Genomic DNA, 7,865 nt, shown 5'->3' with positions numbered 1-7,865 from the left:
TGAAACCAAAAAAATATCGTTTTTTGAAGCTTGATGTTAAGTTTGAATTGCCAATATATGATGGTGAAATGAATCCTGAAAAGTTAGATAACTGTATAAAGCAACTTGAGATGTATTGTAGAATTCAGAATATTGTTGATTAGGGGTGATTTTAGGGGCGAATGTTCGCCCTTTGGCGAAATTAAGGGGTTTTAAATTTTTAGTGGGCAATTATTTTGTATCATAGTACACTTTTACAAATCACCTCAAATAGCCCACCTTCTTTTAAGGGAGAGGGTAAAAAAGGTAAATTTATCCCTTGAAATTAGGAGTTACAACCTTCCATTCGCCCATTTTCAAGAATAGGTTTTATTTAAGTGAATCCATTCGCCCATTTTCAAGAATAGGTTTTATTTAAGTGAATCCTATGGGCCAAAGGCCCAAATACCATATTTATAAAAGAGGTATGGTAAATTAATAAAAATATAAATAAATGAGAAGTATGGTAAATAAATAAATAAATAAAAATTATATTTACTCCATAAATCACCTTATATACATGCAAGGGTGTAAACAAATAAAAATATAAGTAAAGTGGAGGTATGGTAAATAAATAAAACGTTTTTTTTGTTAGGTAAACTTGACTCGGGATAGAGTCAAAGTTGACGAGGTTAAATAGTGATGGTTTTTGGGCACATGGTATTGTGCACCCATAGTATTATGCCCGTGGTATTATATGTAATGGAGCTTATAAAAGACTGGAAGGACTTCATTGTAATGCAAGACCTGGAGGTGAGCGGCGAAGGCTCACTTGGTCGGATTGGCCAGGGTTTTGGCCAATGCTAATGAGATCTTATTAGGTTGAGTTTTTCACCGGATTTGGGGTTTTCCTGGATAAACATTTGTGTTTATGTGTTTATGGTTGTTGCTGGTTATTTTTATATTTATTCCTCTTAGTAATTATTTATGTTATGCAGTAAATTTATTAACATTTTTATACTTACTCAAAAGGTATGGTAAATAAATAAAAATATAAATAAACTAGACGCATGGTAAATAAATAAAACCTCTTTTTATATTTAGTCCATAACCCTCGTTCTATTTATGAAGGCTTAAGAAAGAGGTTCTATTTAAGTGAATCCTATGGGCCAAATACCATATTTGTAAAAGAAATATGGTAAATTAATAAAAACATAAATAAACGAGAGGTATGTTAAACAAATAAAACATTTTTTTATATTTACTCCATAAGTCACCTTATATTTACGAACACTCAAAAAATGCATTATATTTAGGTGAAACCTATGTGCAAAATACTATAGGACAAATACCATGGACTAGATTGTTATTAATACCATGCAAAAAAAACATTATTAACCCTAATATTAGTATTAATAAAAATAAAAATGGCACATGGTATTGACCCATGGTATTCACCAAAATGGCACATGGTATTGACCCATGGTATTCACCTGGAATGTAGCCTATTTAAATGGGGGAATTAAACCAGCATAGATCCATCTTTACTCTGGATCTACTAACCCCGAAAGGTATCAAATATCGGTAATTTTGATTTCAAAAGATATTTTAAAGAAATGCAATGATTTCATTTGTGTATTCAATAAACACAAGATTTTATAATTGAGTAAAATATTCGCCATGCCTGGTGAGAGATTCGCCAAAAAATTATATATACATATCATATTATTGATAAAATCGCCTTCCATTTTTCCTATATACCATGGAGATTCGCCCATTTATTATACATGTAAATTTAGGGGGGCTTCTTAAAATTTTCCCTGTTGTTGATGAATCTGCAAAAATTTAGTTAGCTACACTTAGAATGGGGGGAACACCTTTGATTTGGTGGGAAAGTAAAACTCAATCAGATTTGAAGCATAAAGGTAAAATTATCTCATCATGGTCTAACTTTGTTAAAGATCTTAGAAAGTAATTCTATCCTTTAGAATATATGCAACAAGGACAGAGTGTGCAAGAGTTTACACAGGTACTAAGGAAAAAGGCATTAGCACTTAATGTTCCATTAAACACACAAGATACTTTGTTAAAGTATATTGGAAGTTTTCTTTCTTATTTGCGACATACATTGCTTATGTTTAATCCAACTGAATTTGATGAAGTCTGTGTGCAAGCCATTCATATTGAATCAAGTGGGAGACCTTTTCAGTGAAACTTTTCAAAGAAACCATTCAAGCATTCATAGAACAACGAATCCAAATACAACAAAGGGAAAAGAAAATCAAAGGGGAAGATATCGGCAATAGCTAAGACAGAAGGAGAAAGGCCTACTTGTACTCATTGTCAGAGGGTTGGACATGATAAGCCCAAGTGTTGGAAGCTTCATCCATAACTTAATCCAAAGTAGTTCCCTAAGAATAAGGGTGAGATGAGAGTGAATGCTGCAGTCCAACAAGATTTGGGATCCGACTCTCGTAATGAAAATAAGATAACCGCTATGGTTTCGACAGGTAATATTTCTTAATCTAGCTCTAGTTCTACTTGTTCTGAATCTTCTTCAAAATCTAATGATGTGATTCAAGAAAAGAAGAGAATTGAATTGTTTCATATGAGTATTATCTCCAAGAACACTAATATAGATACATTATTCAATAATGGATCATAGTCAATTCTAATATCTAAGGAACTAGTAAGGAAATTGGGATTAGAAACTAAAAATCATCTAAAACCATACCCTTTAGGATGGTTGAAAGAAAACACTCAGATTCAAGTCACAAAACAATGCCGTTTAAGGTTTTCAATTACAACTAATTTTTTTGATGAAGTTGATTTAGATGTGATTCCTTTGGATATATGTGGAGTTGTTTTAGGTAGTCCTTATCTTAATGATCGAGATGCCATATTTCATAGAAAGGAGAATAAGTATCATCTTGTTAAGGAAGGAATTGAATACATTATCAAGGCACACAGAAAGAAGACAAGCTTGGATTTAATCAATGTAAATCAAACGAAAAGACTCATGAGTTCAAGCAAAAAGTATGTTCTCATGTTTATTAAAGAACAACCTAAAGATAAGTATGATTCTCAGTTTAAGGACAAATTGGTTGAGATAGTAGATTCTTATAAATAATTGTTTAAAGAACCAAAAAGTCTACCTCCAAAACGAGAAATAAAACATGAGATTCAATTACAATATGATGCGCCTCTTCGACCTAGTTCTTCTCCATGTGGATCACAGATCATATTACTTCCTAAGAAAGACAGAACTTGGAGAATGTGTGTTGATTTTAGATCTTTAAATAAAATAACCATTAAGAACAGGTATCCTCTTTCGAGAATATATGGTTTTCTTGATCAGTTAAAGAATGTTGTTTACTTTACAAATTTGGATTTAAGAAGTGGTTATAATCATATTCGTATTGCAAAGAATGATTTATGGGAAATTTCATTTAAGACTAGATAGGGGCTTTATGAATGGTTGGTTATGCCATTTGGTTTATGCAATGCTCCAACAACTTTTATGAGAGTGATGAATAATTTGTTTCGTCCTTTTCTTGATAAGTTTTTCATAGTCTATTTGGATGATATTCTTATTTTCAGTTCAAGTTTGGAAGAACATGTAAAGCATGTCAAACAAGTTTTTGATGTGTTGCAAAGAGAGAAACTGTATCTCAAACTTTCTAAGTGTGAATTTGGAAAAACATCCTTAGTTTATCTTGGTTACATAGTTGGAGAAGGTCATCTTAAAATAGATCTAGCTAAAATTGATGTAATCATTAAGTGGCCAAGAGCTCAAAATGTGACGGAAGTTAGAAGTTTCTTGGGTACAATTCAGTATTGGAGGAAATTTATTTCTCATTTTTCTTTTTTTGCATCAACACTTTATGCTTTAACAAGTTCTAAAGTCTCCTTCTAGTGGGGAGGAAAACAAAAAAGATAATTTGATACTTTAACGCAGAAAATTGTGACAAGTCCAATCTTAGCATTACAAGAACTTCAACAACCATTTGAAATAGAAACTGACGCTAGTGGGTATGCAATGGGTGCAATGTTATTGCAGAAAGGGAAGCCTATTTGTTTTCATTCAGAAACATTTTCTAAATAAGTTGCTAACTATCCAACATATGATAAAGAATTGTATGCATTAGTGGAAAGTGTCAAAAAATGGAAACATTGTTTTAATGGGAAAAGAAACAGTGATTGATATAGATCATCAGCCAGTTCAATACCTTCAATAGCAAACTAAGTTGCAATAGTCTCAACATTATAGATGGATGGGGTTTTTGCAACAATTCCACTTAGAAATTGAATATAAGAAAGGTACCACCAATAAAGTAGCTGATATGTTATCAAGACCTTCTTTGAATGCTTGAGTAATTCTTCAAAATAGTTCTTTAGCACATGAAATTTACATTGAACAATATGCTAAAGATATTGATTTCAAATATGTTTATGAATCACTAACTCATGGTGCTCAGGTGGAAGAAGTGAATTATAATGTTCATGATAGGTTATTGTACCATCTTGGCAAGTTGTGCATACCACATGGAGAAAGAGTGCATGTGATAAGGGAAGCACATTCTTCTCGTGTTTCAGGGGATTTTTGTGTAGGTAAGACAATGACACATTTACAAAGGTATTTCTATGGTCCTCAAATGAATGAAATAGTTTCCAAGTACATCAAAGGTTGTGTCATGTGTTCACTAAGAAAACCAAGCAATAGAAAGTTAGGTTTGTATATTCCTCTTCCAGTTCCTTCTAGACCATGTGACAGTATATCTATGGATTTTGTAGGAGGACTTCCAATGTCTAGAAAAGGGCATGATTTTTTATATGTTGTGATTGATAGATTTAGAAAAATGTGTATTATTGTTCCATGTAGAAAGCAAGTTACTGTTGAACAGACTGAACAATTTTTCTTTCAAAACGTATGGGTTCATTTTGGGTTTCCTACTTTTATCATTTCAAGTCAGGATTCTCATTTCATTGGTGATTTTTGGCCCACTTTGTGGGGACTCATGGACACTAAGTTGAAAAATAGCACAAATTTTCATCCACAAACCGATGGGAAAACAAAGGTGGTGAACAAAAAAATGGTACATCTTCTCAGAGGTGAATCAAGCATCCTAAGTTGTGGGGTGAATCCTTACACTATCCAGAATGCTTACAACTGGGACTTGCATTCTTCTGCTGGTAGATCTCCTTTCCAGACATGTTTTGGGTACCTGTTAAAATCACCAATGGAATTCATGTTTGGTGAAGAATCTCAGGAGGATGGACATGGAGATATTGACAAAGCGACCAGCCTCATTCAAAGAATCCAGAAGATTCATGAAGCAGTTTAGGATCAATTGGAGAAACGTCAGGGTAAGTAAAAAATGCGCCATGACAAGCTTTGGGTGGATCATCGCTTCCAGGTTGGTGATCAAGTATGGATACACATCAGCAAAGAAAGGATGAAAGGTGAAGTTAAAAAGTTGAAACCTATCAGGTATGGTCCATTTAATATTGTTGAAAAGATTTGGAACAGTGCATTCCGATTAAATTTGCCTCCATATATGCGCATATATTCAATTGTAAATGTTGAAAAGTTGAATTCGTATGAACCTCCAATGATCATGGATCTAGAGGAAAATGCTCGAATTCCTACTGTAGATGATTTTGCACCGTATGACTGAGTTACAAGAAGATACCATCTTAGACAGGAAGGTCCACACTTCTAGGCGAGGATATGTCGAGTATCTTCGAGTGGGAATCAAAGGCATGAATCCAAGCAACAAGGTGGATGGAGATCAGAAGGGTGAGGGAGTTATACCCTAACCTCATGTCTACTTAAAACCAAACTCTTGGTGGTCCAAAAGCTTCCAATGGAGAGGAATGATCTAGGAGGATCTTCAAAATGCTCAAAGTTCAAAATTATCATATGCTCACAAAACTATTGCCAAGTCAAAGAGCTTGTCGCGTTGATTCTGACAGTGTATTCAGTTTCAAAAATGGCCTTCGTATGGGTGAGAAAACACACTCTAAATTTTATGGTAAACAGGTAAAAAAAATGGGCTTTACAGGCCAAGCGACACCTCCACAGTGGGACACATGACGGTCAAAGTCAACGCAGGTGGTCAAAGTAAACATCAGTACAATACAAAAGTTGGATGGGTAGGGTCGGGGTCAAACCTGCGACCTCTTCCAACACATTATAAAATCCTGATCCTTGGCCTACGGCTTCACTTTGTAATACATTGGTGCATAAGTAATATTAAAGTATTATGGCATGTGGCATATGGGGGTAGGGTGGTAGAGCCCACCACATCCGGCCACTCTGCCAACCCAAAGACAATGGTTATTGACGCTCATATATAACAGAGATAACATTAATACCATGGCGCAAAGTGTTATTATAGCAGTTGTCTATAATGCTACTTTTCGAAAGCCTTTCCGGCGGGTTTTTCCGGTCGAAATCCGGCAGGAATTTATTGGAATCGCAAGTTTGATAGCTAGTTTATGCACAATGAAAGCGTCCCAGGGGTTTTCGAGGGTGCTGAATCCAATTATGCAGTTAAAAAACCATTTTAACTGCAACAAATCAAGATTTAACCTCAATTTCTTCCGCCGGATTCCGTCGCCGGAATCTCCAAAAAGTCGCATTATAGACAACTCCGTTATTATATGGAAATGGTTATGTGGCAACAAAAACATGAATTATATGGCACGTCAATACACCGTCGGAGATACGTAGCCACTGTGAAAGCAGATCCGGTCACATGCCATGACATGGGTAGAAGTATGGCTCCACCGCTGGAATTTGGTTAAAATATATACCACATATACACATTCTGCCAACCTAATACATTAATACGATATCCTATGTATTAAATACAATGCGCCAAAATAAAATACGTTTCTAATGTATGGTTTTAAACCATATGAAAATGCCCTACATTTTATTTGTTACAACTAAATGCCATCTTTGCCATTCAAAGCCTAGGAGGTCCGTGGGTTTGACCCCGGGACCTGCCCGTGCCCCTGTAAAATGATTTACCATTGCCATGAAGAGGGAGTTATATGGTGAGGCTGAAGACTATGTAATATTTGTGTTTGCAAATGCCTTTTTGGGCATAACTGGGCTATTATTGGGCCTTTTCTAGAACAAAGAGTTGCGTTGAAGAGCAAAGGCCGAGGCATTCATTCTGAAAGTAACCAGTAATGCCTGCATGGACAATCTAGATTGGCGACATTTTATGTAAAGAGAATTTTTTAGCATTCCTAATATAACGGACACCCATTAGAAGAAGACCCCTAGAGTCTAGGAGGGACGAACCCCGTCATCAATATTTGTTGTCTGTACTTCTTTTCTTGCTTTTGCTTATGTTTATTTTCAGTTCCCAAGTTTATGTTTAAGGCACTTAAAAACTCAATTTTCTCTTATCCATGCACATAAAAGCAACCTTATTTTATGGAAATTGCGCAAATAGTCATCTTGTGTGTTTTGTGATCAATAGGTAACAATTGTCAAGCTTTAAGATTTCAGGTGCCCCTAGGGATTTTGATAGTGTTGAATCCATTTCCACTATCAAAAACATAATTCAAATTTTTAAAAGAAAAAATTCATAATTTTAACTACTAATTAGTACTTCTAATTCTTTTATTATTAATGATAAAACAATTAATATTATTATATAAATTTTTAATAAATAATAAATTTTGTCGAATTGTAATTAATTTATTAAATTTTAATTTTAAATTAAATATTTATAATAATAATAATATAAAAAGATAATATTATATTGAAATTTTAAATATAAATAATAATATTTAGAAAAACATTTTACTATTTGTTATTTTTTCTAAAAAATGATAATGATTAACAAATCGATCAAGATCAGGATGTTATTATGAAGATTGATGAT

Source organism: Pinus tabuliformis, chromosome 1_1 (genome assembly GCF_031772625.1).
Source record: "Pinus tabuliformis cultivar Carrire ecotype Pingquan chromosome 1_1, CPIR1, whole genome shotgun sequence".
NCBI lineage: Eukaryota > Viridiplantae > Streptophyta > Pinopsida > Pinales > Pinaceae > Pinus > Pinus tabuliformis.
The sequence above is the reverse complement of the archived record's forward strand: the minus strand, read 5'-3'. Positions refer to the sequence as shown.